This window comes from Myotis lucifugus, unplaced genomic scaffold (genome assembly GCF_000147115.1).
Source record: "Myotis lucifugus unplaced genomic scaffold, Myoluc2.0 scaffold_86, whole genome shotgun sequence".
In the NCBI taxonomy this organism is placed as follows: domain Eukaryota; kingdom Metazoa; phylum Chordata; class Mammalia; order Chiroptera; family Vespertilionidae; genus Myotis; species Myotis lucifugus.
The window spans coordinates 361,255-378,806 of NW_005871134.1; the positions used below are offsets into that span (position 1 = coordinate 361,255).

Here is a 17,552-nt window from a genome sequence, read left to right on the forward strand (position 1 = left end):
TGATGGCGAACCTTTTGAGCTCGGCGTGTCAGCATTCTGTGTTTTCAGGGCCCCTCTTTACCCCAACGCCCAGCCCTGTGCCTGGCCCAGCAGGGGTTTCAGTGCACATCCCTGGAGTGAGGTTTGATATTTATTTTATATATTTAAATGCCATTTAACAAAGAAAAATCAACCAAAAAAAATGAGTTCGCGTGTCATAGGTTCGCCATCACTGATATAGGTCGATGCTCAACTACTGAGACAATCCGGCCGGGCTAGAGGGCTGTGTTTTCAGGGTCCCTCTTTACCCCAGTGCCCAGCCCTGTGCCTGGCCCAGCAGGGGTTTCAGTGCACATCCCTGGAGTGAGGAGAGCCTGTTGGTCATATGGAGGGACTTGTTCAAGGCCACACAGGCACATCAGGCTGAGGGCCCTGCTTCTCCGTGCTGGGCTCACCTGGGGCATGTTGGCCAACATGACCTTAATAGAAAGGGCTCCTTGAGGCCCCTCCAAATCCAAGTGTGACTTGAAGGGAAAAAACCCCCATCCAGGCGTTAGAGTAGAGGACACCGAGGCCAGTGGTGTCCTGCCGTGTGAAGCTGGTGTCCCGCGTTACCCACTTTCGTGCTGCAGGGAGAGAATGAGGGACTGGGGAGAAGCTGACCCCTGCACGTCTGCTTTATGTCACCCTGTGTCTGGCGCATCAGGCGCGTTTACATTCCCAAGTACTCCAGACAGCAGCAGCTGATAAGGACGTCTCTGGTCTGGTAGCCTCTGCAGGGGCTTTATCTCCCTAGATAGAGCTGGGCTGGCCCTGTCTGAACAGGGAGGGCGGCCTGGTTTCTGAGAATCCATGCTCAGGTGTGGCCGAGCCCACCTGGCTCTGGTGTGGTTCCCTCTCCCCCTCACCTCTAGCTCCTGCCTGCGGTGCTCTCCCTTCCTCCCCTCTGCCCCCTCCGCATTCACCTCTCGCTGGATCCTGCCAGGGCCTGTCCAGTCCCACTCCTCTTACTCCCATGTCTCAGGTCATTTAGAGAGCAATCTGGGGACCCACCTGGCCTGCACAGAGCTGGGCTTCTCACACTCAGTGTCCACCAGACCCATCGCTCCCCAGGCTCCCTGAACCCAGTCCTCCACTCTCCCTTGACTAAGTCAGAGGCTGGGCCACATCTTTGACCTCTTCTTCCCTTCTCTCCAGTTTCACCTGCCGGCATCCACCTCGGAGGCACTCACTATGTGCCAGGCGCTTTATTTCATGAATCCCCAGACTCCTGAGAGGCACTATCCGAACTCCCGTTTGGCCCAGAGGAAACTGAGAAGCGACAGAGCTGGGCTTTGAACCAGGGCTGTGCAGCTTGGCGTGGAAGGCTCAGCAGGGACAGAGGGCTGACTCCAGGTTATGCCTGTGGGAGTGGGAGTGGGACACAGGGCGGAGCTCCGTACCTGGCTGGGTGACTCAGAGGGCTGCGGGGGAAGGAGGGCTGTTCCTGTTGCCTAGAATTATGTACCACAAACTCAGAGCTTAAAGACATTTGCTTTGTTCTCAAATCTGCATTTGGGATAGTTCATTCTCTTCCACTTGCCATTACCTGGGGTGGTTTGCAGTTTGGGAACTAAAATTATTTAAAGAGTTGTTCATGCATATGTCCGGAGGTCAAAGCTGACTATTGGCTGAGACTTTCACTAGGGTTGTTGGCCAAAGCACCTACTGTGGTCTCTTCTTACGGTTTGGGCTTCCTCACAATATGGCTGCTGGATTCCAGAGAGAGACAGAGACAGAGAGACAGGTAGACAGGCGGAAGCTGTATCACCTTTATAGATCTAGCCTGGGAAGTTACGTAATGTCACGTCGGCCACATTCTGTTCATTGAAGCAGTCACAAAGTTCTGCGCAATTTCACAGGTAGGAGCGGTAGACTCATCTCTTGGTGAAGAATGACAAGGTTTCAGTATGTGGACCTGAAAATACCCCTGAGGCCATTTTTTGAAAATATGCCCTATCACAGGGACCCTCTCTCCTGACCTCTCATCAGTAGTTCCACTTCCATGACCTGGCAAGACACTTCCAGAGGCTCAACCAACACTGCCCCTCTCACCCCAACTTTGGAAGCGTGGTACTAAGGGGTGGGAGGGAGAGAGGCAGTGAATGGCCATTTACTGAGCCCCTCTGACATGCCAGGCCCTACCCTGGACACCTCCATGCCTTGTGTCAGTCAATCCCCACCATGATCCTACATAATGGGCCATGAGGCCCCTATGACGTGGGCGAGGAAACTGAGACCGAGAGACGTAAGGGCTTACCAAGGCCACAAGGAGTCACCAGAGAGGCAGGATCGGAAGCCGATGTGGTTCTAAAGGTCCTGCTCTTACCTCTGCACCAGCTGTCCCCAGGGTCATGATAAGGAAGGGGTGAGGGATGAACAACATGGACCTCGGATCAGAACAATTTGGGTTCTGACTGAAGCTCCTTGACCTTAGGCAGACCACTTCATTCATCTAAACCTTGATTTTCATGTCTGTCTAATGGGACGTCACAGACTTTAAAAAGCAAGCCAATGAAATAAAATAATCTCTGTTACAAGGTTGGCACGGCCTCTAGCACGTCACACTCGGTACCCAGACTACCAGTCTTCGCTAGACAGGATTTGCTCATCTGCGAGGCAGAGCAAGTCCCCGGGCCTTTTGCCACTCACCAAGGGGGAGCCCCGGCCTCCTATTGGCTATTTTTAGGCTTGTGTGGGCAACCACAGAACCACATGTGGGGTTTACCACGGGATGGCCAGGCCTGGAAGAATAAAGAAGTGCTTCCAATGACAGAGGGTGGGCATCTGAGGTCAGGATGGGCCCAGTCTTTCCCAGCATCTCCAGATTGACTTCACACAAATCCAGAAAGCTTCTCCCGGTCTCAATTTCTGCACCTGCATAACGGGGATCATCGTAAGCACAATAGCCCGCCTTTGGGGCTGCTTCCAGTGAGCCAGCTTCGAATGGAACACCTCCAGGTGTTGACTCAGTGACCTCACATGAGGAGGCTGTGAGAGTAGCTGATGGGGCAGAAGTTGCTCACATAGAAGAGGGGGCCGGAGTGGAGCCAGGGCCAGTCCTTCTCTCTGTTCTGCTTCCAGCGTTTCCAAACAGACTGGAAGAAGTTCATGAGAATTAGCTGAGATTATGGATGTGGCTATGTTTTTCAAACTACAAACTAGAATGTAAACTGAAAAGGCCCAGGAGCAGTGTAGGCTCAGAGCTTAGAACTATATTCCATGGAGACCCCTCCTGTCCCTCCCCAACCCCAGCCTTCAGCTGCAGCATTTCCCACTTATTCATCTGCTTTCCAGGGAAGGGTCCTTAAGATTTTATTTTGGCTCGACTACCAAAAAAAAAAAAAGTTTGGAAACCACTGAGGCGTGGACTGAAGACTGGAGGTGGCAGTGACATTCCACAGGGCACGCAGTGAGGTCAGAGGCCCCTGATGTCCCAACCCCTCCGCCAGCCTGGTCCACAGCAGTGGACTTGGGGTGTCCACACAGTTCTCAGAGGAGCCCAAGCCTCAGGCCACCCCGCTTCCTCGCTCACACGGGGCTTCCGATGTTCTTACCTCTCAGGTCCAGGAAACCATGTTCCTGGAAGAAGCACCAGCCACTGTAGGACTCAGAAGCCCTGTCATTCCCCAAGAGAAAAATAAAGGGCAAGAAGGATGTGCTCGCGTGTGTACATACCTGCAACCGTGTGCATCATCCACACCACACATACCTCGTATGTGCACGTACACGCTTCACACGCAGACTCATATGCACACATTTGTAGATCTCCATGCACATGTGTCCACAGGCACCTTACATACATCTCATACCATATTCTTACATTAAGATGCATCTACAGAGCACACACACACCTTACACCAACGTGCACACATATTCTATACACTCATGGATTAGCATAAATGCACAACATGTATTGATGCAAAAAGCCTAAATAAACGCTTATTTACCCTTACCCAAATATATACACTTCCACAGATAAACAGGGACATATACTCAATGTACTTGCATTGTGAAAGCTTGTACACAAATGGACGTATACACACAGGCCTATACAAACATGGATATGCACATGTACTTCATTACATATTTCCATACATAAACATGATCCATAGGTAGCTGCATATTCATAACAGAACTGCACATCACAGCTGTCCACACTTGCATGTGGAAACATGTGCACACACCTGTGCATACACACACACACACACACACACACGCACCGTTGCGTGCACACACACAGGCTCACCAATGCTGCACATTGCCAGTACACACTGCCTTTTCCGGCTCCATTGTGGCTGAACAATCCTGCAAAGGTACAGAGGCACAGACACCTAGTTCCGCTTCACCTGAAAACCCCCAGCCACTGGGTGTGTGGGAGGGTGAGCCAGACGAAGCCCTCCCTGCAGGGGGGACAGTGGAAAGTATGACCCAAGTTGACTTTTGCAATAAGAGCAAAGGTGAGGGGTTTTTCCACCCTGTTACCTCCAGCCCTTGAGGACATTCAGGTCTAACATCAGTTTACTACACGATTGCCTACCAACGCCCGCTCCCACTGTGTGCCATGCACTGGGCCATGGTGAGGGGCAAAGAGGGCAGCTGGACCTGGGCCTGCCCACGGGACTCATAGTCAGGAGGAGGGATGAAGGATGGACCAGTGAGAGGCTCTTACTCAAGTTTCTAAAAATATATTCACTTGATGGCCAATTTGCCAAGTGATCAATCTTCAAATGACCGATATGCCAAACATACCAAATGTGTCAATTTGCTGTTAATTTTTTCTTTCAGTTCAAAAATATCCTGCAATTTTATTGAATGGATTGGAATTTGTTTTCATTTTGTCTTCATAACAGCATTTTAAGGAATTTCAGATGTCAAAAGCTAAGGATTGGGGTGGTTTAGTTTAATAAAGGCACTTCATATTTTTAACTGGAGAAAGACTTTCTGGGGACATCCATCAGGAGCAGGGCATTCTGGGAGTCCTGCCGCATGACAGGCTTTCTGGACTGTTGACCCCAGGTGCCATGTGACCTGTACCTGACTTGTGATCTTGGCCTTGTCCCTTCTCCTCTCTGGGCCTCAGATTCCTCACGGACAAAGAGGTCATGTTCAGGGCCTTGCTGACATTTAATGAGCCCCCCTGGAACTTCCCGTGAGCTCAGTCTCCAAGTGTGGCCAGGGGCTGGGCCATGGGCACTGGAGAGGGCGCTGCCTCTGTTGGGGGCAGTCCTGCTCAGAAATCAAAGTTGTAGCAGCCAACACTCACCCATATTGTGTTGGTGTCTCTCTCTGAACTGTGACATTTCTGGGTCCTGTTCCCAGGCTCAGGCAGAGGGGCCCTGCATGCTCTGAGGGGGGAGCATGGGGCTGCAGAGGGTGGGGCCCAGCTAACTTTCCTTTCCTGGTAACACGCTTGCTAACCTCATTTCCTTTTTCTGAAGGGAAATGCCATTGACATCACACAACTGGATTGTCAGCGAGGCCAGATGAGAACTCGTGATTTTGAAGGCAAAAAGGATGCGTGCATGGGCTGGGTGCAAATCCGTCTGGTGATAGATTTGGGGGACTTCTGATCTGAGGCTCCTACCCTTTGCTTCCGAGGTCGGACCCATCGGTCAGAAAGAGGCAAAGACATGCCTTGGGGTCCACAGCCAGACAGCAGAGCAGGGGCAGAACCCAGGCCCCTGCCTCCCAGCCAGGGCTCTACATGAAGGGGCGTAACTTGCTCCTCCAACTCTGTCTTAATAATGGCACCAACATCCACCAAACTGCCCAGAAACTGACCCCAGCACGGTTGCCTGTCTCACCAGCACTTCCACACTACAGCTGCCCATCTCCTACAGTCTCCCCCAAGGCACGCCCCAGCTCTGGCCTCCTCGTCTCTCTCTAGAACCCCTGCCCAAGTTCTGCTGAGGTCTCCTCACACCCATCCAGATCTCTTCCTCCAATCTGCCCAGCTGACTGGGTGGCATTGCTAAAACACAGAGCCTTTAGGGGCTCCTGGCTGGGCATTTGAGGCCCTCAAAGATACTCCCCATCTTATTCTCAGCCACCACCTTGATATGCCCCTCCGTTCACTCAAGGCAGAGATTTTGCCATCCCCAGATGTGGAACTTCCTTGTACTTGCTCTTCCCTCTACTGGAAACTCTTACCTCTACATGTACATTCCTATCTGAATTCACTCCCAACCAAGGCCCCCCTCACTACCTCAGGGGGACCTGGTCTCTTTGGTTGATATGTCTAAGTCCTCCTTCCCACCTCCTTGAGAGCAACAACAACATTCTATTGTGGAAATTTTCAAGCATACAAAAAAACAAAGCAACAAAACAGGACAGTGCAAAGAACCCTGCATATTCCTCCCCCAGCTTCTACCTTCACCGACTGAAGCCACTCTTGTTTCATTTACATCCCTCAACTTCTCCCTCACTGGGTTATTTGGAGAAACTCCAAAACATCAAATCATTTTATCCATAAATATTGTTACATGTATTTCTAAAAGATAAAGGCATGACTGGAATACCATTATCATACTTATATTTTAATCATATTTTTTATCATCAAATATCCAGTAATGTTGAAATTTCTCCATAATTACCTCATAGATGGTCTTTTTAAAGTTGGTTTGTTCAAAATGAAGATCCAAACAAGATCCATACATTTCACTTGGTTGTTAGCTCTTTTATGTCTCTTTCATTCTATAAGTTTCTCCTCTTTTTATCCCACTTATTCATCGAATAAACCAGGTTATTTGTCCCCTGTACTATTCCACATAATGGGCTTCTCCTACTGGGTCCCCCAAGGTGTTGTTTGAAATAGTCTTTGGTCCCTTGCTTTTCCTAGAAATTAGTAGTTAGATCTGATTAAATTCAGATTCAAAGTTTTGGCAAGAATACTTTATAAGAGGTGTGTGTACTTGCCTCAAAAGGCCCCTAAGGCTTAGTTGTCTGATTTTTGCACTTTTAGAAGCCTTTGAAAACCATTACCTAGATCCACTATTTTGTTGGAGATTTTCAACACAATAATATTTTAATTTTATCACTCCTTCATTTATAGCTGGAATCAGCTATTTCTCCAAGGAGGTACTTAGATACCACAAAACTGAATGCTAGGGGTGCTCAGTGCTATTTGAAAAGCATTTAGGCTTTTCAATGTACAGAGCTAGGAAATGCTTTCTTTAAAAAAAATATATATGTACATATAGATCAGAAATTCATACTGATATTTTAAGTAAAAGCTAAGATATAGGGATTTTACTTAAGTTCTTGATTTTATATTTGTATCTCTTTTCTCTAATACTGAAAATCTTGCTTCCTAACAATGTTAACATGATGACCGCTTTGTTTCCTCCTATTTTCTTTAAATCTCAGAATAACAATACTAGTAGTATTACTAAACATATATGATGACTGAAAACACTTTACAATTTATTTGCAGTTTTTTTGTCTTTAGAATTTACATCCTGTGAGTGCTCTGCAGTCCAGTCACCAGGTCTCTAAGTCACTCCCAATAACTTCACTTGGCATGGTGAAGCCATGAAGTCAATAAACAGATTGAATTATTTAATTTTGCTTTTGATTTTTTGGGGATTGCTTCTGACTTTTATTTGGGTTTAGCTTTGTTTTATTTTTATAGTTAATCTACAAAATGAGGTATATTCAGAGAAGTCTAGCTTCTACCCCCATTCCCTTTACCCTATCTCCTCCCTTCTCCAATAGGTAACAATTTTAAAGTTTTATTTTTTACATTTTAACTGACTTCTTAAAATTAAAGAAAATATGTATTCCCTTTCTTTAATAAATGAGAGTGCACTATATATATTTTTTATTCCACTTTGCTTTTTTCTATAACATTGTACCCTGGAAATGATGTCATCACAGCATCTAGATATACTTTTCCTTCTCTTTTTTATCTGCAAAGTCACCCCTTGTGTGGGCAACTACTCCCCATTGACGGACATTTGCGTGGTTTCTAGTTTTTTTTACTATTACAGATGGTGCTTCTATGAATAGCTTTATGCATACATCTTGTCTTATTTTGCAGCTCAGATTCCTAGAAGTGGGATTGCTGAACCAAAGGGTAAACACATATTTGGTAATTTTCTAGAATTTACCAAATTCCCCTCCACAATGTTGTATTCCCATCAAACAATGAACAAGAGGGCCTGTTTTCCCACAGTCTTGCCAACAGAGTGCATTGTAAAATTTTGGGGTTTCTGCCAAACTGATGGATGAGATATGGTATTGTGGCTCCGTTTTCATTGGTATTTCTCTGGTTACAAACATCTTTAAACATCTTTTTATTTCTTTAGATTCTGATTAACTTTTGGATCCATAGTCCTCAGCTGGCACAGATGAGGTCCTTAGGAAAGATTCTAGAATGAAGGAAGGAACAGATGAACAAGCAAAGTGAGTCTTGAACAGGATGGCTGACTTGTTCAAGGCCACATGTCCAGCTGTCAACAGAGCTAGAACTAGAATTGTTCTCCTTTCTCACTGTTGTCTAATTTTCTCCAACTATAAAATAAACAAGTTCATAGTAGACTTTTTCTTTTTTTAATGCTTAGTATAGATTTTATGGTTTGGGTTTCTTTTTTATTAAAAAGTCTTTATTGTTGAGAGTATTACAGATGTCCTCTCTTCCCCCCTGCCCCCCCCATTGTGCCCCTTCACCCAGTTCCCACCCCACCCACAGATCGTCACCACCCTATTGTTTGTGTCCATGGGTAATGCATATATGCACAAGTTCTTTAGTTAATATCTCCTCACCAACTCCCCTTCCCTCTGAGATTTGTCAGTCTGTTCCATGTATCCATGCCTCTGGGTCGATTTTATCCATCAGTTTATTTGCTCATTAGATTCCTTGTTTGTTTATTTTGATTTTTAGATTCAATTTTTGGTAGCTATGTACTTATTGCCATTTTATTGTTCATATTTCTCCTTCTTCCCGAAGCCCCAGTCCTGGCCTGGTTCTCAGTGTCTGTTATCTTGAGTAGAGATACATTCACACCCAAGTCAGATCGGCAGGTGGACTCCGTTGGGTGGGATGGAACCCATGAAGAATCAGACTCTCCTATCATTTGCCCCTGTGGTCTTTGCCTTCACAGGGCTATGGACAGACAACCTGGAACCAACCAGAGGAAACGGCACAGGAGCAAGGTCACACCTGGTGAAGGGTGCTGGCAGGTAGTGATGCTCAGTGGATATTACCTCTGCTTTGGAAGCCCTCATCATCCAGTGAAGCAGACAGCTGGGATCAGACCCTCCCATCCTAAGAAAGGTTCCATGATAAACTCAGACACCGTGCCATTCACAGAAGGAGGGACCTGGGAAAGCTGACGGGAGGAGGCATCAATTGAGTTAGTAGTAAGGAATATAGGTCTTATGTGACAGCGGATGTTGGGCAGTGGCCAATCATGAGGGGCCCTTAAGTGAGGTTACGGATTCTGGATCTTGTCCTATAGGTGGTGAAGCAGGTGAGACAGAATCAGATCGGTATTAAGGACAAGCCTTCTGGCTGCTGTGTTGGGAGCAGGATTGCAGATGAGAATTAGACAGACTTTTAGAATGAGGCCAACACCCAGGCAAGAGACCATGAAGCCCGAATCAGAGCAGCGGCCATAGGGATGGAAAAGGAGGATCAAGACAAGAGACACCAAGTATCAGTCCCTAATCAGCGCAGAAAAAGTCATGTCAAGTTATGACCTTCTTGTCGTATATGGGAAAGAGTCCTGGACTGGGAGTCAAGGTACCTGGGTTCCAGTCCCAGCTCCAGGTGACCCAGGGCAAGCCTTTGGCCTACACTGGGCCTCAGTTTCCATTTTGTACACCAAGGAGGTTGTACTAGATCATCTTTAAGGACCCTTATGTTCTGAAACCTGTAATCTTAAGACTGCAAAGTGGCTAAGGTCCGTGTGGGAAGGGAAGGGAAAAAAAAAAGACAGGCTGAGCAAAGAATGCATCTGGGGCTGGGGCCTCAAAAGTCCAGGCTCCCTGCCTCCCTGCCCCATCCATCTTGCAGCATTAATGTCAGTGGGGTGGCCTGGGCCCGGGCCAGAGACCAGTTGTGGAAAGGGAGGAATTGTCTGGTTCGAGAAACACAGGAAAGAATGCAGAGCTTCCAAAAAGCTGTGAACAAGTCATCAGCTCTGGCCTGGTGCCCAGAGGTTTCGCAACTGTCCTCCCAGCTTGAATATCAAGAGTGGGCCAACGTGGGGAGGGCACCCCATCCCCCCTCTGCGCATCAGACACTGCAAGATGAGAAGGGGCCCCGAAGATACCTTTGGCTGCAAGTAAGAGAACACCCTGGCTCCAAAGTCTAAATAAAACAAGGAACCGCCTGTCCAGAGTGTGTGTCTCCAGCACCTCCAGCAGGTCCTGCTGTCATCAGGATCACAGACTTTTCTATTTCTCTCCTGTCTTCAGCTGGTTCCCTTGCGGCCCCATGATGGCTGTCTCTCCCCTCAGGGATGAAAGTCGGCTGCCAGTCAGTGGCAATGGGAGCTACAGGCTTCCATGTGAACAATTGGCGGGAGAGTGCAAGAGAGGGCTTCTCTCCCAGGCCCGGACTGTAAGCCTTTCTCTTTGGTTCACTTAGGATGACTTGAGTGTTTCCAACCAGTAACAGCCTCTGAGGGGATGCCATGTGCTGACTCACTAAGATCCGTGTGAAACCTGGGGATAGATAGGGAGGATGAGCAGAATTGGGGTCCTCTGAGGAAGGAAGAGGTGAACAACCAGCACATCCACATGACCATGAGCCTCCATCTCCCATCAGCTCATTGGATCCCCACCCAGCCCAGGGTCAGCGGGACAGCTGTCATCTCTCAATGACCACTGAGGTCATGAGGCATAGAGTGGAGTGGCCTGCTTGGGTCACACAGTAGGTAAGTGGCAGAGCCTCATTTGAGAAAAATAAAAACACAGCAGACAAACTGAGCAGGCCTCAGGCTGCCAGCCCTCCAGTCAAGCTCCTCCCTCAGACAGGGGGCCTGCTGTTTCCTCTGGGTTTCCACAGTGCCTGCCCTGCTGGCGGCCCTCTGTCTAGAGCAGTGATGGCGAACCTTTTGAGCTCGGCGTGTCAGCATTTTGAAAAACCCTAACTTAACTCTGGTGCCGTGTCACATATAGAATTTTTTTGATCTTTGCAACCATAGTAAAACAAAGACTTATATTTTTGATATTTATTTTATATATTTAAATGCCATTTAACAAAGAAAAATCAACCAAAAAAATGAGTTTGTGTGTCACCTCTGACACGCGTGTCATAGGTTCGCCATCACTGGTCTAGAGCCACCTCGCAGTGGTGGATGGCCATCTCCCTCTGCAACCTGAACATTCACTCAGTCACTCATCAAATGAGGCTGTCCAAGAGCTTCAGGATAAAGGCCAGGGGTGTGGGTTCGAATCCTGACTTAGAGCTTCTGTGTCCTCCTCTGTGAGATGGAACCATGAATACCACCTTTACATCTTTTTTCCCCCTGTTTTCTCAAACTTTATTAAAGAAAAAGTAATGATGGTAAATCGCTAAAACATAGTCCATTTTCTGGGATTCTTCCCTTGAAAATGTGATGTTTGATTTTGAAACACATACCAGGGTATGCATGGTTCCCAACTGTACTAAATAGGTGAGAGGCTGAGATCCTAAAAGGTTCATCTTCCAACTTCCCCCAGTCTGTGGTCTGTCTTTGGGTCTGCAATAATTGCCTGAACAGCTACTATGGCTTCATTAACTTTTGTCTGTAGCTCTCTGAGCTCTTCTATCTGCAGCAGTCACAGAATCTGAGCAGCTTCATTAAGAACTGCATCTCCTGTGTCAAAACCAAGAATATGCTTGTCTAAAGCAACAGGCAATCCCTCTTTTGCTTGATTTGCTTTAGCAACTGCATCCTATGTCAGGCACTCCTGGACCAAAATGCAAATTGCCTTAAGCATTACCAAGGAATCATCGTGATGTTGAATCTGAAGAAGGTTAGCCAAACCCATTGCACCAGCCTTACAATCAGGAGTATTAACATCCAAATTGATCAATGGCTCTGCATTTTTAGCTGCATTGTCAGCATTTTTTGTATTATCAGATTACTGAGTCCTTGTATTTTTCAGCGGCATCTCCATATTCAAGTCCAACAGCTAGACCTAGAAGCCAGTCAATTGCTTCTTGTCGATCCTGAATCTTGAAAGGACAGCTAACATCTGTGACATGCTTTTCAAGAACTTGGTCCAGTCACTGCTGTGGATGTTTCTTAAATGACCTCTGTCTTCAATCTTGTAGGGTCTGATTTTCTGGTCTTCAAGCCAAACAATAAAGTTTCTAAATTCTGTTTCATCTTTGCAGTTGAAGCCGGCTGGATTGTGGTAATCGAGGGCCATTAGCTTGCGTCGGAACACGGTCCTGCTTCCCACTCTGTCCCCTGGGCTTCGGCAGGGAGAGGAGAGGCCGGGGCGGCTGGCTCCTGGTGACACGGCAAGAGGGCCCCACCTTTACCTCTTGATGTAACTGTTGGGGTTCAAATGAAATGAGGAGATGGAGCTTTACTGATTGTGAGGAGCTATGGAGCCATCAGGTTTCCCTTCTCCTGGTGGGAAACGGTCATTCCATGAGCCTCATTGGCACTGGATGACATCAGGAACAGGCAGCCAGAGGGATCAACGAGACAGCCAGATGGGGATCCATTCAGCTGCAAATGCATAGCTCACATCCATCAGTTGACAGATGAGGAGATATGTCCTGAGAAGGGCAGTGACATGCCCAAGGTCACACAAGACTAGAACCCAGTCTCCTGGCTCCCAGCTCTGTCCCCGCTGCTCCAGGCCACAGGGGTCAACTGAGGTCCACTGCCGGGCCTGAGGCTGGGTGCAGCTGCAACGCCACCCGTGCCCGCCTGCACGTCCCCACGCTTCTCGGGGGCCATTCTTCAGGGGTTCACTGAGGCGAGGCCACACTTCCCCTCGGGCGGCTTCCTGTTTTGGCCAAACAATAACTCTCGTCGGGACCTGGTGCCAGCTGGCTGCAGCTGCTGCCAAGGCCTTGACTTGTTACATGCAAAGAGGGAGATCCTGGCCCCGGGGATCTGTTGCTGGCTTCCCTGGGTCATGAACCTCACACTCAGATATGGCCTTTGGGCCCCACTGAATTCAGTAATCCTTTTATGGGCCGATCACACACACGGGAGCCCCTTCTGTTAGCCAGGCTTGGTCTCAGTACCCAAAACACAGACACACAGGGTGAGAGGTTAGCCATTCTACGTTTATCCTCTGTCCATGAGGAGGAGGTACCAGTGATGCAGATATGAGTAAGATACACCCTGTAAACTCGCTGCCTCGTTCATGGTTTGTCCTCCCAGCGCCTTGCAAGAATTTGGAGTTGCTTGTACATGCTCGTTAGTGCATCCAGCTCTTTCCTGAAGGGACATCTCGGGGCCCATGGGGGAAGGGTACTGAAGGATGTGGGTAAAAAGGATAAAGATGAACAGTTTTTCATGGTGACTTTTTAAATAGGTGAGTAAATCAAGATTCAGATACGTAAAGGGAGGATATGGAGCTGACCCAGGTCCTCAGACTCCAAGCACTGCACACCAAGATGCTGTAAAAGGCATCGAATCCCATGTGAACATTGGGGTGCTGTGGGCAAGCCTATGTGTACATGGGGCGGGGCTGCCTGCCGCTGAATAAAATACATGGGAGTGACAATGGGAGGGAAATTGAGTAGCTAGACGTCTAGCCTGTTGTTATTTCACTCTACAGATGAGGAAAATGAAGATGTGACAAAACTCCCTGAACATCTGGAAAGCAATGTAGCTGGCACTTGCACCCAGATCCCACAGGGAGCTGCTGTTCTGTCTGCCCCAGATCTGTCCTCTGTCCCCTCTGTGTCCTGGAAGGCTGACTTCTGTGGATGCATCACCTTTCTGTTAGGTTCGGCCAACAAGAGGCTGTGGCAGGAGACCAGCAAGAGGGGAGAGGTCAAAGCATTTGGTCCCCCTGCTCCTCCCTGTGGGGCCACAGCGCTGGCAGGCGCTACATTATGATGTTATGGCTCCAAGGGCCAGCCTGGCTCCGGAAGGAACACACCATTGCTGCCTCGGGACCCTGCAGACCTAGGAAGGTAACTGTGTCCTGCTGTTGCCAATGGCGTGCTCCTCCCCTTCTGTTGGTTCCCTTCACCATGCCCATCTTTTCATTCAGCCCATCACCTTGAGTGGTTCTGTTTCCTGCTGGAATCCTGGCCAGGACTGAGCTGGACCCTTCTCCATCTTGCTGCCTTGCTCTCCATATCCACTGGGATGTCCCCCTACCTCATCCACTACTGCCAGAGGGAGGGCAGTGACTTGGTAAAGTCGGCTTTCCCCTGGGCCCCCTAAATTATTTGGGCGCTGGTACTGCTGTGAAGACAATGAGAGGGAGGTTTCCAAAGTCTGGGACCAGGTTCCTCCACATTCCACCTCCTGGAACAGGCTGGACCTGCTGGGCCCAGGGCCTAGAGGAAGCACAGTGTCCTGCTTGGAAAGGGGGGTGGTAGGCCTTGGCAGAGTAGGGGTCTGGACTCGGCTTGTCTGCTTCCACCTCTAAGCTGGGGGTGAAGAAGGTACTGGAGTTTATATTAGTTCACACAAACACTCCATCCATGCTTTTGTTCCGGCCCTCCGGTCCAGTTTAAGAACCCAACCCTCTTGGTTCAGCAGCAGGAACAGGCCCTGAAATGAGGGACATGACTGAGGTCACCAGGTAGATGCCTCTGCTTCAAGCCCTACGGCCCTCCTGAGCACCACACACAGACCTCCACATGCTCCAGAGACCTTTGTGAACCACGAGAGCTGATGCCCAACATGTCCCCTTCCTCCTTACTCTTCCCCATGTCCCCTCCATCAGGGAGACACCAGAAGCCTGGAGTCAGCCCTGACGGTCTCTCCCCCACCTCTCTCCGCCCCCAAACCCTGACTTACCCAGTTTCTCACCAAGTCCTGCAGTTCCACTTTCTGAACTGCTTGGACTCTGTCATCTTCTCTCCAGGCCATCGCCACTTCCGTAGTCTGGGCCTCGAATCTACACTCAGTTACGACAATGGTCTCCTGATTGATCTCCCTGACCCTCGTGTTGCTCCGGCCAATCCATCCTCCATTCAGCAGCCAAAGTGGCCCTTCAGAAATACAAATCCACGCATGTCTCTTCTGTACTTAAGTGGAGCCCAAACCCACCAACCTCTGAGATATGCCCAGGCCTCCCTCTCCAGCTTCACCTCTAAAGCAAGACCCTAGTCAATGGTCCATAACCCATTCGGCTTTGCTGGCTTCTTCATGTTTGGCTCTGAGTCCATTCAGAATGGCCTCCTTGGGAAGGGTTCCTCCTCATTCCCCCAGGGCCTGCATCGCTCTCTTAGCTTGGGTTCCTCCAAAAACAGCATGACTCAGGCCTTGGTGCAGCGTGTGACACTCAGCAATAAAAGAGGGACACTAATTGCTGCCATACAAGATGTTTCTGAGAATCAACTTTGCCCTCAGAAATGAATACATATGGAAGTCTGAGGCCAAATGCAACGTTATGTCTGCTTCTTTCTTCCCTCACAAAGCTGCTGCCCCGGTCTCCTCCTCGCTCTGCTCCCTCGGGCAGGATTGCCCCATCTCCACGCTGTGGGTTAGCCCATGTGACCCAGGAGCCCTGGCCTCCTGGGGGCAGTGCTGGTTTGACCTCGTCCTGGCTTGGAGCCAGCACAGCTGCAACCCCCTCCCCCGCTCCACTGTATAGAGCAGAGGTAGCTTTCGTGGGAACACAGATTTGACAGTGCATACCACACAGAGATAGCTTATCTTTTTAAATCCCGTGAGCCGCTTCTACCTTTCCCCCAGATCCCTCTTCTGACCCAGCTGCCTTCCTCCCATGGGTGAATGTAGCTTGAGCCTGCGCCTCCAGTTCTAGCCTTCCATGCTCATCCCTGTCCTTTGGGTTCTGGCCTCTACTCACCTGCTATCGGTTGAATTTGGTACCTCTCCTGCCACCGCCAAAAAAAAAAATATTTTGTATGTTGAAGTCCAAATTACCAGCACCTCAGAGTATGACGTTATTTGGTGGCAGATGTTAATTAGTTAAGAGGAGATCATACTGAAGTAGGGTGGGACCCCTAAGCCAACATGACTGGTGCCCTGATAAAAAGGGGCAATTTGGGCACAAAGACATATGCACAGGAACAACTCCCTGTGAAGACTGGAATTGTGCTGCACAAGCCGGGGAACCCCTAGAGCTAGGAGAGAGGCCAAGGACAGACCCTTCCCTTACACCAGTGGTCGGCAAACTCATTAGTCAACAGAGCCAAATATCAACAGTACAACGATTGAAATTTCTTTTGAGAGCCAAATTTTTTAAACTTAAACTATATAGGTAGGTACATTGTTATTAACTTAATTAGGGTACTCCTCAGCTGGCCTTTGCTAAAAAACGTCCTCAATCTGATTGAGGTACGTTCACTGAGGTCGACCCCTTCCAACTCTCCCATCCACACTTGTCTTGTATATGTACTTGTTTCAGATAGACGAGTGTGGATGGGAGAGTTGGAAGGGGTTGACCTCAGCGAGTGTACCTTAAAACAATGTACCTCCCCCGCGCCGCGTCTCCCGTCGCCCAACACCCCCCCCACACTTCTTCTAACGCCACTTCTTCAAAATAGACTTGCCCAGGCCGAAAACCAACTTCTGCTCATGGGCCACGAAGTTTCAATCGCATTGTATGTGCGCACCCACACGTGGTATTTTGTGGAAGAGCCACACTCAAGGGTCCAAAGAGCCGCGGTTTGCCGACCACTGCTTTATACCTTTTGGAGGGAGGACAGCCATCCGACACCTTGACCTTGAACACCCAGCCTCCAGAACGCAGACAATATATCTCTGTATTTTTAAGCTCCCCACCTTTGCCTCAGTTTGTGGTATTTTGTTCTGGCAGCCCTAGCAAACTAATACACCACCTACAGAAGCAACTTTTTAAAATTGTTGCTGCCAATATCATTTTTCTAACCTTCCCTTCTAATTCAACCTTTGTGTCCTTGCTTATGTGTGTATATTTCTTCACTCCCTGATGGACTGTGAACCCCTTGGAGACAAGGCCCGTGTCACTCTCATTGTTGTCTCTTCGGGGCCCGGCACAGCACCTAGCCCATAGGAGCCACTCAGCAAAGGTTTGCGGAAGACTTCTTAAAAGAGGTAACTTGGATGCTTGCCTTTGAAGGGCGGTTCAGGTTTGGACAGGCAGAGCTATCAGGGGAAGGCCTTCCAGGGAGGAGAGCGGCATGGACAAAGGCACCTAGGCCAGAAAGGGCAATGCGGGGGTGGGTGAGCACCCACGGTTGGCTAGGGTATGGGATACTGGTAGGGGCAGCGGCAGGGTGGGACCCGAGGGTGGGGACACATGAATGTTGTCAGTGTTTCAGGGAACCTATTTACCTGGGAGGCAGTGGGGCAGTGGGGAGCCATGAGAAGGAAACAGAACAGGTCCCGGGAAGATTATTCAGCCACAGAACACCCTGAGGACAGGGAGACCAAGAAGTCTGTGGC

The 17,552-nt window shown here is 48.9% G+C and overlaps 1 pseudogene; it reads right to left on the minus strand.

Moving 5' to 3' along the window:
• Positions 1-11,667: 11,667 nt before the first annotated feature.
• Positions 11,668-15,029, minus strand: LOC102430522 (annotated as a pseudogene).
• Positions 15,030-17,552: the final 2,523 nt, after the last annotated feature.